Source organism: Chlorocebus sabaeus, chromosome X (genome assembly GCF_047675955.1).
Source record: "Chlorocebus sabaeus isolate Y175 chromosome X, mChlSab1.0.hap1, whole genome shotgun sequence".
NCBI classification, from domain to species: domain Eukaryota; kingdom Metazoa; phylum Chordata; class Mammalia; order Primates; family Cercopithecidae; genus Chlorocebus; species Chlorocebus sabaeus.
Window position 1 is genome coordinate 11,165,026 of NC_132933.1, and position 15,315 is coordinate 11,180,340.

Below are 15,315 nucleotides of genomic sequence, written 5' to 3' on the forward strand. Positions count from 1 at the left end.
TTTTCCAATGTGAATGACTTTTATTTTTTTTCTTTGACTTGATTGCTGTGGAGAGGACTTCCAGTACTATGTATAGCAAGAGTGATGAAAGTGGGCATCCTAGTCCTTTTCTGGTTTTCACTGGGAATGTTTTCAACTTTTCCATTAAATTGATATTGTCTGTGAGTTTGCCACATATTGCTTTTATTATGTTAAGGCATTTTCCTCCTGTGCCTAGTTTTTGAGGATTTTTATCATGAAGGGGTGTTGAATTTATTGAATGCTTTTTTTCTGTATATATTGAGGTAATCATTTGGTGTTTGTTTCTAATTCTGTTCATTGGATATGTCACACCTACTGACACATTGAGTGTGTTGAACCATCCTTTTATCACCAGGATATATCTCACATGTTCATGGTATATTTTTTTAATGTGCTGTTCAATTTGATTTACTAGTTTTTTTTAAATTATTTTTTATTATTTTTTATTTTTAGATTTTTTGCATCTTTGTTCATCAGGTATATTGGGCTGTAGTTCTCTTGTTTGTTGTGACCTTGTCTGGTTTTGGTACCAGGGTGATACTGGCCTAATCCAATCAGTTGGGGACAACTCCAGACTCCTTAGTTTTTTGGAATAGTTTCAAAAATATTGGTATTAGGTCATCTTTGTATGTTTGATAGAATTCAGCTATGAATTCCTCTGGTCTGGGTTATTTTTTGTTATTTTTTGTTACTAAATCAATCTCGCTACTCACCATTGGTTTGTTAAGGAGTTTCATTTCTTCCTGGTTCAGTCTTGGGAGGTTGTATATTTCCAGGAATTTATTCATTTTCTCTAGGCTTTCTAGTTTGTGAGCATATGGTTGTTTATAATAGTCTCTGATAATCTTTTGTATTTCTGTGGTATCAGTTGTAATCTCTCTTTTTTTCATATTAGGCTGTGTTTATTTGGGTCTTCTTTCTTCTTAATCTAGATAGATATTTATCTATTTTATTTATATTTTCAAAGAACCAACTTTTCACTTCATTGATCCTTTGTATCTTTTATTTTGATGTTTATTTCATTTATTTCTGCTCTGATCTTTGTTATTTCTTTTCTTCTGCTGATTTCAGATTTGGTTTATTCTTGATTTTCCAGTTCTTTGAGGTATGACATTAGGTTGTAAATTTGTGATTTTTCAACTATTTTATGTCAGCATTTAATGCTATAAATTTTCATCTTAGCACTGCCTTCACTGTATTTAGGAAGGCTTTGGATGCTGTATTTTCATTTTCATTCACTTGTTAAAATTTTTCTAGCTTAATGTTTTTGATATTCCAGTGATTGCTCAATTTTCAGTGATTGTTTAAATATATTGTTTAATTTAAATGGATTTATATACTTTCCAAACCTATTTTTAGTATTGATATCTTGCTTTATTCAGCTGTAGTCTCAGAAGATACTTTGATATAATTTTGATTTTTAAAAATTTGTTGGCCAGGCTAAGTGGCTCATGCCTGTAACTCCAGCACTTTGGGAGTCCGAGGCAGGTGTGTCACTTGAGCCCAGGAGTTTGAGATCAGCATGGACAACATGACAGAACCTCATTTCTACAAAATGTACAGAAAAGTATCCAGGTGTAATGCTGTGCCTGTAATTCCAGCTATGTGGAAGGCTAGGGTGGGAGACTCACCTGAGCTGAGGAAGTTGAGGCTGCTGTGAGCCATGATCATACTATTGCACTCTGTCTGGGTGACAGAGTGAGGCCCTATCTTAAAAAAAAAAAAATCTATCCCTTTCTTTAGATCTACTAATATTTGTGTTGTAAACTTGGGTGATCTGATATTATGTGCAAATATATTTAGGGTTATTATATCTTCCTGCTAAATTGATACCCCTATCATTATACCTTAACCATTTATTTATTTATTTATTTATTCATATTTATTTTTGAGACAGAATCTTGCTCTTTCACCCAGGCTGGAGTGAAGTGGCGTGATCTTGGCTCACTGCAACCTCTGCCTGCTGGGTTCAAGTGATTCGAGTAGCTGGAATGACAGTCGTCCACCACTACGCTCAGCTGATTTTTGTATTTTAAGCAGAGACAAGGTTTCACCATGTTGGCCAGGCTACTCTTGAACTCCTGACCTCAGGTGATCCGCCCACCTCGGCCTCCCAAAATATTAGGATTATAGGTGTGAACCACCGTGCCTGGCCACCTTAATATTTTATTACCATGTTTTATTTAAAGTCTGTTTTATCTAATATAAGTATAGCTACTTCTGCTTACTTTTGGTTTCTGCTCATGTGGAATATATTTTTCCACCTCTTTACCTTCAGTTTATATGTGTCTTTATGGGTAAGGCACATTTCTTGTAGGCAGAATGTGATTGGATTATATATTTTTATCAATTCTGCCAATCTGCACCTTTTAAGTGGAATATTTATTCTATTTACATTCAAAGTTCATATTGATATGTTGGGCTTTGTTCCAGTCATGTTGTTAATTGTTTTCAAATTATTTTGTACATTCTTTCTTTCTTTTTCTTAGTCTTTTAGTCTTTGTTTCGATGAGATTCTGTTGTGTTACCATTTGATTACTTTTTCTTCCTTATTTTTGTGATTGCTTTATATTTTTATATTTTTTTCATGATCATTAATGTTGACCTTTTGTTTCTGTGTTTTAGACCCCTTTGAGCATGTAGGACCAGTCTTGTGTTTACAAATTCCCTTATCATTTTCTTCTCTGGGAAACACTTTATTTCTTCTTCACTTATGAAGCTTATTGTGGCAGAATATAAAGTTCTTGGCCGTCATTTTTCTTCTCTTTTAGCACTTTGAAAATGCCATCCCATTTTTTTCTAGTCTGTAAAGTTCCTACTGAAAAGTCTACTGTTAGTCTAATGGGGTTTCCTTTATAGGTGACTAGGCACATTTCTCTTGCTAATTGTAAAACTCTTTCACTCTGACCTTAGACATTCTGAATATAATTTGTCATGGTGAAGTCTTTTTTTCCGATGTATTTTTGCTGGGGATATCTGGGACCCCTGTGTCTGGATATGTGACTCTCTTGCTAGATTGAGTAATGTTTCATCAATTATTTCCTCAAATAGGTTTCATAAACTTTTTGTTCTCTTTCCTCTCAGGAATACCAATAAGTTCAGTTGCTATATTTAGTCCCAGATGCCTCAAAGGCTTGTTCATTTATTTTTTTTTTATTTTTTAACTTTTTATCTGACTAGATTATTTTTAAAGTCCTATCTTCAAGTTCTAAGATACTTTCTTCTTCTTGATATAGTCTATTATTGAAGCTTTCAAGGGTAATTTGTATTTCCTTCAATAATTTTTTTATTTCCAGATTTTCTGCTTTTTGTTAAGATATCTATCCCCTTGGTGAATTTCTATTTCATATCCTAAATTGATTTTCTGATTACTTTGTATAGGTTCTCTGACTCATTTTGCATCTAATTTAGCTTCTTTAAAATTAATATTTTAAATTATTTATCTGACATTTTGAAGATTTTTGATTGGGACCTGTTGCTGAACAATTGTTGTGGTCTTTTGATAGTGTCATATTGCCTTGCTTTGTATGTTTTATTTATCCTTCCATTGATATCTGCACCTCTGGTGTAACAATCATTTGTTCCATTTTTTTGAAATTGCTTTTGTAGACAAGAAATTTTCCTGAAGATGTACATATGTTGTTGATTGAGTAAGATACTTGGGCTTTGAATTTGAATGCCTGCCATAGTATGATCTTTGTATGACCTATTTGACAATACATAGGGTCAGTGGTATCTGTGACTTCCTCTGTGGCTTAGGGTACAGTTATTAGTTGAGGTTGTGGTAAAGTTTTTCTGGGGACTTGGATACCAAGTGAGTCAGTCTTCAGGTCCCAGTGGAGGCAGAATTGGAGTGAGTGTGCCTGTTTTTATGCCTCAGAGCAGCTTACACTGTCTAAAGTGTTAGTGGGTTCTGGAGGGCTTATTCTTGGGCCTCCAAGTATCTTACTTAGAAGCAAGTATTTGGAACATGCACCAGATGTGTGGGTATGTTCTCAGGACCTTGTGCAGCTGGTGTGGTGTGGATGATGGCAGTAGCAGTGGTGGAGCATCCTACTGGGATGCAAGCAGTCAATGTTGGTGTTCCTGGTAGCTACAATGGGTTGGATCAGCTAGTTCCCAGTCCCACAGCCACTCATAGCAGTGCAGTGTGTATTGTCCTAACTGTGCTTAGAAGAGCTTGGTCTCTCCTGTCCTTCCCCTGGCTTGGTGGTAGCTGCAGCCATGTTACCTCAAACTCAGAACAAGGGTGATATGCAACCCTGCTTAAACACTCGAAATGGTACCAGCTATTGGACTTATGACCGAGAGAGAAGGACCTTCTCAGGTGAGAAACATGGACAAGAAGCCATGGGGAGTGTAGACCACTCCAGTCTCACAGCAACCCATTGCAGGGTAGTGGATATTTTTTTCTAGATTTTCATGCAAGGGACTGGTTTCCCTTACCCTCCTTGGCTGGGCAGGAGTTGCAGCTATGTCAGCCCAAACTCAGACTGCAGGTAGGGGCACAGCCCAGTGTATACTCTCAGAATTGTTCCTTGATTCTAAGAATATAGAGGGCAAGGTTTCTCCCAGGCAAGTAGCATAGACAAGAAGCTGTGGAGCGTACAGTCTCATTCTCAACAGCAGCCCACAGTAAGGTAGCAGGGATCCATTCCCCTAGTGGTGTGTGAGAGTGCCCTGTCTGCCCTCTCCCTTTTGGAGCAGAACAGCAGCAGTAGCTGTGTCTATTTCTTCAGTATTGATATCTGGGCTCTCAAAAGCCTCTGGCTGAGGCTTCTGTAAGCATGAATGCCTGTGAGATTTCACGTGGGTTCCCTTTCTGGAGTAATGTCTCTGTGCAATCGTTCCGCAGCTCTGTATGTCAGGTCCAAGGCCCTGGTGAGTCCAAGAATTCTCCTGTAGCCAATATCATATAACCTGAGCCATGGAGGTTTCTCTCTTACTGTTATCCTATGTCCAGGAGAGACTGTCTTGGGTCTCAGTCTGTTCCTGGTAAGGCAAGCTGCCTTGAACCCTCTCCTTGATTACTTTTAGTGTTTCCTGTCTCTTCTTTGGTGAATCTTAGTGTTCTTTCTGATATGGTTTGGCTCTGTGTCCCCACCCAAATCTCATCTTGAACTGTACTCCCATAAGTCCCATGTGTTGTGGGAGGGACCCAGTGGAGGATAATTTGAATCATATTTTTCTTGTGGTAGTGAATAAGTCCCTATATTTTTTCTTGTGGTAGTGAATAAGTCTCACAAGATCTAATGGTTTTATCAGGGGTTTCTGCTTTTGTATTTTCCTCATTTCCTCTTGCTGCCACCATGTAAGAACTGCCTTTTGCCTCCCGCCATTATTTTGAGGCCTCCTTAGCCATGTGGAACTGTAAGTTCAATTAAACCTATTTTTCTTCCCAGTCTCAGTTATGTCTTTATCAGCAGCATGAAAACAGATGAATACACTCTCCTAGTCAATCTTTTCCTGCAATAATAATGCTATTCTGCTTCTTCTACAATGATGAGGCATTTACTATCTGTCTAGACATCCATATCCTTAGGATTTTAAAAATAAAGCAGTTTGGTGGAAGGGTTTGCATTCATAATTTAGCAAGGTAAGTGAATTTAAGGATGAGAAAGTCCTGGGCGTTCAGGGTATACTGTTAGATGTCAATATTGATATCTTTGTTATGATGAGAAGTTTTAGGACCTAAGAAAAAAGTAGGATGCTTAAAGATTAAGAAAGAAGCTGAGTCTAACAAATTTTGGTGAAGAATTGACAGTCTTATAATAGGTCTTTATGAAGATTACAGCCACTGATAAGATTAACTCTGGCTTCAGCATCCTTTTAGATTCCTTGTGAATCAACCAGGTCCTAGAAATGTAACTGGAAAATGTAAGTAGAAAGAAAGCAAACTTTGAAATGAGATAATCATGACTTTGAAATTTTCAGCTCTAAAGTGTAATTTTGCTTGTACTACAGTGGTAGTCTGCCTGGGCGCCATTACAAAAATACCACGGACTTAGTGGCTTAAACAACAGAAATGTGTTTTTGTTTTGTTTTGTTTTGTTTTGTTTTTCTTACTGTTCTGAAGGCTGGAAGTCCAAAATCAGGGTGCCGGGACAGTGGGGCTGTGTTATGGACTCTCTTCCTGGCTTAGAATTGGATGCACCTTTTTCTTTTGGTTTGTAGACAGCAGAGAGAGAGAGAGAGAGAGAGAGAGAGAGAGAGAGTGTGTCTCTTCCTCTTCTTACAAGGGCACTAATCCTACCATGGGGGCCCTACCCTTATGACCTCACCTAAACCTACTTATCTCCCAAAGGCCCCATCTCCAAATCCTATCACATTAGGGATTAGGGCTTCAACAATTCAGTCTATAGCAAGAACTTTCTAAGAATGTGACCTTCAGTAAGTTACTTAATTTCTGTGAGTTTTGTTTTTCTCCTTCATGGACCTGTCATAAGGTTCAATGTGTTTAAATAAATAGTTGGCAGATTGTGGGATCTCAGTAAGCATAATTTCCTTCCCACCTTTCTCTTCCTGTTCTTACTACTGAGTTTGTCAGTGAAAGATGTCACATCACTGATTTCATCTTTCTTTTACTAGCATATAAGCTCAAACATGGAGCTTTAAACATTTTATTTCCTTGCTTAACTACCGCAATCCCTACTCTGGCCTTCACCTAGGACCCTCTGGCCTCTAGTATCCAACTATCCTGGCCAGTTAGGTAAGGAAATTTCTTTGTAATGAGACTGATTTCTAATCAGTTCACCAAAAAAGTGTCTATATAGTGTTCCCAATTTGGCACCTTTGATGGAAAAGGTGATTAAAGTTATTGTAGAAGCAGTAGAAACTGATCCAGCTGTTCCTGTTAACTTTAATTAAACTCCACACTACACGACTACAAGTTACACAACCTGTAGTTGTTGAGGTACTAAGTGAGAGCCAAGTGGCAGAAGCAAAGTTGAAGTGTTTTCTATTAAAGCAAATGGCGTTGGGCCTTGACGTGGCAATGATGGCAAAAAGTACCTGTGTATTACCCACCAAAGTTGAAGGGGGCATTTCTTTGTATAGCAGTTGTTCCAGTGGATGTCTGAATGGTAGGAATGAAAGTAGGCAAGTACTGTTGTTTGAACTACATTCTCAACTGAGCCAATATTGAAACTGTTACTCCCAGTCTGATATATATGTATGCTAGTGAATCAAAGTGGTAGCAATTCAAAAACAAAACCAGTGGTTGCTGTCACCTGGCTTCATGGGATGCTGTTTCATGTGGTATCAGTAAGGGTGATGGGTAAGCTGTCTATAATCTCTAGAGGTAGTATAGTAGCAGTGTCACTCAAGTTTAACTTTGGTGCACTCTGCAAATATTTGTTGACTAAATGAATTACAAGATAAGACATGTTTGCCTGATGTATTTGTATTATCCACTAGTGTCCATTGCTCTGGAGTACGGAGATGATATCTTATTTACCTTTGTGCTCCCACTGGCAAACAAAATTCTTCAAATAGTATGTATCTTAGACTGTTGTGCATCGGATATAAGTATGTATAGTAAACTGGACCTTCTCTTTGCAGAATTTTAGTAGAGTCATTTAAAATAAATAATTTCATCATCTGTATTTCAGAATTTGTTCAATTAGTAATATATAATTTCCTGGAGTAAATAGACCCTGCCTTTCTTTTCAGTTAAGATTCTGATGGCAAGAGAATAGTAACCGGAATACTAGCTCTCCTTGCAGAATGTGTTATTGAAAGAAGCTGAATTGGGTTTTAGAAAAATCCACCAAGCAAATGAAAAACAGAAAAATAGTAGGGGTTGCAGTCCTAATTTCAGACAAAACAGATGCTAAACCAAAAAAGGCCAAAAAAGACGAAGAATGGCATTACTTAGTAGTAAAAGGTTTAATTCAAGAAGAAGACCTAACCATCCTAAATATATATGTACCCAACACATATTCTTAAAGCAAGTTCTTAGAGACCTTGCTTTATGGATATGTGTTGGGTGCATATATGTTTATGGAGCACACAGATTCATAAAGCAAGTTCTGAGAGACCTTCACAGAGATTTGAACTCCCACACAGTAATAGTGGGAGACATATTTCATGTTATGATCAATATATACCAAATTGCAGACCTAAGTTTTTTATCATTGTTACTACTTTTTTTGAGATGAAGTCTCACCCTGTTGCCCAGGCTGGAGTGCAATGGTACGATCTCAACTCACTGCAACCCCCACCTTCCGGGTTCGAGCAATTCTCCTGACTCAGCCTCCTGAGTAGCTGGGATTACAGGCACATACCACCATGCCCGACTAATTTTTGTAATTTTAGAAGAGATGGGGTTTCACCATGTTGTCTAGGCTGGTCATGAACTCCTGGCCTCAAGCAATCCACCCACCTCAGCCTCTCAGAATGCTGGGATTACAGGCATGAGCCACCGTGCCTGGCGCAAATATAAAATTATATCATTGATACAAAAATATATACGTTGTAAATCCAAAGATCTGCTATAGCATAGAGCTACAACAATTTGCCTATTATCCACAAGAAGAACCTCTAAGTACACCACAACATTCATAAACCGATGGGCATCAATTTTGTGTCAGGTTGTCTTATAGATTTATTACGACAGCATTTTTTTCTCTGCCTCATGTTGCCTGGCTCTACTCTTTGCCCAGTCATATTTGAATGTGTCCCAATTGCCTCTATGAAATATTCATTTCAAAATTTATATTTTGACATTTTTGTGCTATTTGGTTTTGTTAGTCAACTCATTTTTTACCAGCTTTGTTGAGATCTAATTGATATACAAATAACTGCACAAATTCAATGAGTACAATTTGAGGAATTTGTGCACCTGCAAATACCCTTAATACCATCATCACAATCAAGATAATAGACATATCTAACACCTACCAAATTCCCTTTGTGTCCCTTTGTGTTACTTTTTGTTTGTTTTTGCAGTACTAAGACTTAACACAAGATCTATCCTCTTAAATTTTGAAGTGCACAGTACTATTTTGTTAACTATAGGTGCTACATTGTACAGCAGATCTCTAGAATTTATTCATCTAGCATAATAGAATCTTTCTACCAATGGAAAAACAACTTTCCATTTCCCCTACACCACCTCTCACCCCTGGAAACCACAATTGTATTCTCTGCTTCCATGATTTTGACTATTTTAGATATATTATGTAAGTGGAATCATGCAGTATTTGTCCTTCTGTGACCAGATTATTTCACTTGATGTCCTCTGGGTTCATACATGTTATTGAATGTATTGCAAGATTTTTCTTTTTCAAGGCTGAATAATATCCCATTGTACATATATACCACATTTTAAAATCTTCATCTGTCAATTGAAACTTCGCTTGTTTCCATACCTTGTCTATTGTAAGGCTATAATGAACATGGGAGTTCAGATATCTCTTCAAAGTTCTGATTTCAGTTCTTTCAGTACATGTGTTAAAGTGCTGTATTAGTTTGCTAGAGCAGCCATTACAAAAGTATCACAGACTGAATAGATTAAACCAAAATTTATTTTCTCACAGTTCTGGAAGCGAGAAATCCAAGATCAAGGTGTCGGCAGGTTTGGTTTCTCCGGAGACTTCTTTTCTTGGCTTGTTGATGGCCGGCTTATCTTCTTCCTTTGTCTTCACATGGTCTTTCCTCTGTGTGTGTCTATGTGTCACAGACTCCTCTTCTTATAAGAATACAAGTCATACTGGATTAGGGCCCACCGTAGTGACTTCATCTAATGTCAATTGTTTCTTTAAATTTCTATATCCAAATACAGTCACATTCCGAGGGAGTAGGGATTAAGACTTCAACATACAAATTTGGAGGAAGGAAACAATTCAGTCCATAATGACTACTGTGATATAGATGTACATAGAGCATTCCAGGTTAGTTGAAGTCAAATGGAGTTTACAGGTTAGGTTTTTGGATTAGTTGACATTAAATGGAACCCTGGAAAATGAAAAGGAGTTTGCTAAAAGATAACAACAGGGAGGAGTTGGGAAAGCAGAAAGGGCATATTAGGTAGACGTAATAGCATATACACTGGTTCTTTCAGTAATGCATTATAAAGATAAAAAGGGTGTGTGGCTATTTAGTGAGCAGTTGGATAAACAGGTCTGGATATATTTTATTATTTCTCTTCCTACCCTTTGCACCCTTTAATTTTCTGAATAAAACTGCAATCTTAAAATTACAATTCTAGATTCATCTCACTCACACTAGTAGTTCCAGTTATTTCAACTATACTAGTAATGTCTATTTCTCTAGACCTATCTCAAACTTCTCCATTGATTTCCTGGCCATTTAGTAAGCTGCCATTTAACTGCCAGTTTTTGAATGTCCCAAGGATACCCCAAAGTGAAAACTAAAAATTTCAATTTCAAAAATCTCTCTCTGTCTCTCTCTGTCTCTCTGTCTCTCTCTCTCTCTCTAAACCTGCTCCTTCTTGAGAATTCATTTTCTTATCAATGGTACCCCCATTTACTGAATAACTTAAACCATGGTTACTCAGGTATGGTTATGGACTATTTAATTTTCCACACTCATCTCAAGTCAATCATTAAATCTTATGGGTTCTACTTATGGTTTTAAATCTATCTCTACCATACCATCCTGACATTTTGCTGAATAGTTGACTACTGGTCCCAGCAGTGATCTGATTCGGATTGATTGAGATCATGTGTTCCACCAAGGCACATGGATAAAGAGTTCTGGACTCTGAATAAGTATATAATTATGATATAAATTTTTTTCTCCAAATTCCTGGTTTAATAAGGACCTGTTTATTTTGAGGAAAAAAAAGTCTCAAACATCGGGCTGTTCACAGAAATATCCCACAGTATCAACTTTAGAGAACAAATCTTAAATCGATAACGCTGATTAATTTTCGAAAAAATACAATTGACATGCCAACTCTCATTCACAAAAACACATTGTTACATTTGTGTTGAAATGCCTCACATGCAAAATTATGTGAGAATATAACATATATACTTTTAAACTCAAGGATGGTTTCCGGTGCTACTCAAATAAATGAGATTGACTCTGCAGTTAGGGAAGCAACCACTGAATTTATGTATGAATGAAAAGAATTGTACTCAATGCATAACAAGAGATTATTTTGGAGACAGTTGATAATAACCATACATTCTTTTGATTATTAAGTCATAAATAGGAATAAAAATTAAAAGCATAAATTATAAGGTAAGACTACAAAACTACAAAAAGCGTCAAAGGAAGTGAAATGGGACTAGGCACAGGGCAATATGAATTAGTGAACATGGGAGGGGCAAGGATGGTTAGAACAGTGGGCATGCTTTGAAGGTACTAGGGGAGAGAATCTGGTGAAAGAGCTGATCTTACAACACATAGGTAATAAAATAATTGGATAAGATTTATAAACTCCACAATATGCTTCAGAGTCATCCTCGCCATTGTCGTTGTCTTTGTCATCTTCTCCTTCCTCAGCCTCTTGTTCATCATCCTTGATTAACTCCAGCTGATCATCCCCCATCTTCCTTATGATCATCATACAATAGTCATCTGCATCCCCCTCAGACTGCATCTTCACATTAGTCTTACCTTGCTTCGGTGATCTGCTGCTCTGCTCCTCTTCTGACTTATCATTCTTCATCTCTACCACAGGTTTGCTCTGTTCCTTTTCAATTTTTTTTTTTTTCATATTTTTCAATAGAGAGCACACATTTTGTTTTATCTGGGTCAATTCCTTCTTCACAGCCTAAACATCACCTCCTTTCAACTTTCCAGACTTGGGACATCCCCTTGTCCACTCAGAATTAAAGCTACTTTTGCTCCCTCATGAGGTGTTTTCTAATGCACTCTGGCCTTTCAAGGACAAAAGAGCCCGAGAAGTGGGAGGAGGAGGGGGAACATGTGCTAGGTAACTGCACATCCTATCGTAATAATCCCATTGAAAATCATAGTCCAAGTCAAAAGATGAGCCATACATCTCTACTGCAGATCATTTTATACCTGCTTTCCCTCACTTCACTTTTGGCTCTGCAGCCAGATTAATATTAAAGCCTGGCCAGCGATCATTCTGCCGTTCTCCCCTGCCACAGCAGCCCGGGTATCTCTCATTAACATGTTGAACAAAAGCAAAGTCCTTATGAACAGGGCAACCCAAAATTTTGTCATACTACAAAAAGATTGCCTCCACTTCAGACTTCTTGACCTCAAGAGTTCTGAGATTCTCAATAAGCACACAGGAATTTATGGAATGAGGATCTGTCTTGTTGGTAACATTGCTAACCATTGTGTGTGTAAGGTTTCTCCCAAAACCAAAACTAGGATCGGGGAAGGAGAAGAGATTTGATTCTGAGTCTCCTACTCCCAGGTTCTGTGTGGAGAAGGCTACTACTGCTCCAGGTTGGCAATGCAGCCACAACCTGTCAGTCTTTGTCACTTCACAAAATGGCCAACAATTATTATTAATGATTACAATTTATGAAATGCACATGATGTGAATATTATCTGATAGTTGAATAGTACCTCTATTTTGAAGAAGGTACTGAAGCCTAGAGATGTTAAATAATTTGCCCAAAGTCACATAGCTAGAAAAGCAAAGCTGGAACTTAAAGTCAAATCATCTTGGTTTTGAAACTCATGCTCTATTCACTAATCAAGACATCTACCATAATTATTACTATGTATGAAATGTTCCCAATGGGGAAACAATTTTATGTCAATGGAAAAACTATATTTCTTCTAATTTTAATAGTAGAGTATATTATTGTAATTCTAGAAAAGCAGTATTTTTTTTCTAAACTAAGTCATGTTTATTCTATCTATACTATAGAAATTTGCAATCTTAAAGTTAGCCAGTGAGACACCATGAAGAATATAATTTACAAGATTGATAATTTCTTAATAAATGTATCAGTTGAAGTGCCTTAAAATTGGAAGTTAGTTTTTCCATGGTGGAGAAGTAAAAATGGTATATAATATACATAGATGAGGAATAGCAATTCACAGCCAAGGATCCCCAACTTTATTGACAATCTCCCCTCAAATTAGTCTTTCAAAAATTAATAATAGAAACTATTTATTGCAGAAATATACTTAGGGAAACTTCCATTTATTGTCATTAAAGTGATTTATTAACTTTCTAGTTTATTTGGCTGAGGATTTACTTGAAATTGAGGACAAATTGAAAATATGATTTACCAATATGTATGATATTACAACATATTTTATATTCTGAGGCTTGGAAAAAGTATATACACTTTTTCAAATATCAGTGTCAAAAGAACCTTGTTACGCTAAATATTTAACATTAGGGTTAAAGCAGTGCTAGGTGTGGAAATCCATTCTAAAGCCAGTTATAAGTAGTATAGGGATGGTCTGCGCAATTTAATAATCTTCATTCATGAAAGGATCAATGAAGGACTAGATTCCATGAGGCACATTTTTCTATGTGAGTCACTTATCAACTTGAAGAAGCAAAGTCGGAGATGTTTATTGCTCTGTGTATACTTCATGAGCATAGAAATCAAGTTTTGTTGTTGTTTTGATAAAAAGGTGAAGTTTCTGTGAACACCAAGCCTGAAATTGGATGATGCTACTTGTCAGCTAAACGAGCTTGGGGAAATGCCTTACCTTTCTCAAATTGAGGCTCAGTCTTCTCACCTGTAAAGTGTGGATAATAATAAACTTTCTTGAAGGCTTACTTGACAGTAAAATGATATAATGCACATAAACTGCTGAGCAGAGTATTCGACACATTTTAATTGCTCAAAATGAGTAGATCCTGCCTGTTGTAGTCACAGATATTTATCTACTTGCTAGCCATCCCTCTTCTTCCTTCCTAACAGAATCACAAGTTTGGTCAAGTGCCATGTGCCCAGCCATAGACGATGCCCTGTGATTGGTCTAAGTCAGTGTTACTCAATAGGAACAGTACTGGGATTTAGGGGTGGAGTTATTCTTCCTTGTGTGGGTCCACTTCTAGTATTAGAGAATGTTGCACATCCCTGGCACATAGTTGGTACCTGGGCAATATGTGCAAAGTCAGTTAATATTTCTTTTGATACTTTGCAGTAAAAATATCAGATTAGAAGCAGTGTAATCTGTCTTGCAATCCTGAAGGAAAAGCCAAAGCTTTTCCTAATATAACCACTAAACTCAACTTGGAACTATGGACCTCCAGACTTATGAAGCGAGATAATTTAGTGTCTTTATTATTTAAGGCATTATGTTAGGTTTTCTCTTATGGATAACCAAAAGGATTGATAATTGATATGTACATATCCACCCTCATTCATCTGTTCCCTTTGTTCAAATGAATAGCAAAATGTATACTATATCTTTGGCTACCATAAACCCTTTCTGCTATAAAACATAGGTGAACAAAATGCAAGAATGAAGGGAAAAAGAAAGGAAGGAAGGAAGGAAAAATGAAAGAAAAGAAAAGAAAAGAAAGGAAGGAAGGAAGGAAGGGAGGGAGGGAGGGAGGGAGGGAGGGAAGGAAGGAAAAGAAGGAAAGGAAGGAAAGGAAGGAAAGAAAGGAAAGGAAGAACAATTTCTCCCTCTTCTCTGAAACTAAAATATTTCCTGTTTCTCCAAGTCTCCCTATCTTAAACTTTTTGGTCAGTTCAGAGGTGGTTTGTAAAATTGTGTGTGTGTGTGTGTGTGTGTGTGTATAATGGTTTGTACAATTATATGTATGATGATTTCTAAAATTATATATATATATATTATATAGAAGCTATTTATTGCAAAAATATATTTTAGGGAAATGTATTTAGGGAGATATATATATATATATCTCCTTGGTGGAAGTGAAGGAGACAGCTGAAAGGGGTTGCTTAAAAAAAATCTGACTCTAATTAAAAGCGTCTGCCTTATTCAGTGGTGAGAAAATATTAGCTCTCTTTACCTTCTCACTACAATGTTCCCTGCTCCCTTTATTAGCATGTATTTTATATATAATATATCACACAGAGATTAATGTAAATTTTATTGCATTTGAAGGAATAGTTTAATATGAATGTTTAATTTTTAGGTACTTCATTTACCCGTCTCTTATCACATCCCCTTTCCCTTTCGTAATGTTTGTGTTAATAACCATCTGCTTTAAATTACACCTAGATAGGAAAAGGAAAAATGAATTCTAGCTTCCACAGCACTGTAGGGTGACTATAAATTAACAATTTATTGTATATTTTCAAATATCAAGAAGAGTGGATTTCGAATGTTTCTAACGTAGAGAAATAATAAGTATTTGAGGTGATGTATATGCTAATTGCCCTGATTTGATCATTACAC

The 15,315-nt window shown here is 36.7% G+C and overlaps 1 pseudogene; it reads right to left on the reverse strand.

Annotated features, from left to right (window-relative positions):
• LOC119620866 (heterogeneous nuclear ribonucleoproteins C1/C2-like) overlaps window positions 1-12,304 on the reverse strand; it is a 74,695-nt pseudogene extending 62,391 nt beyond the window's left edge.
• Between the last annotated feature and the right edge of the window lie 3,011 nt (window positions 12,305-15,315).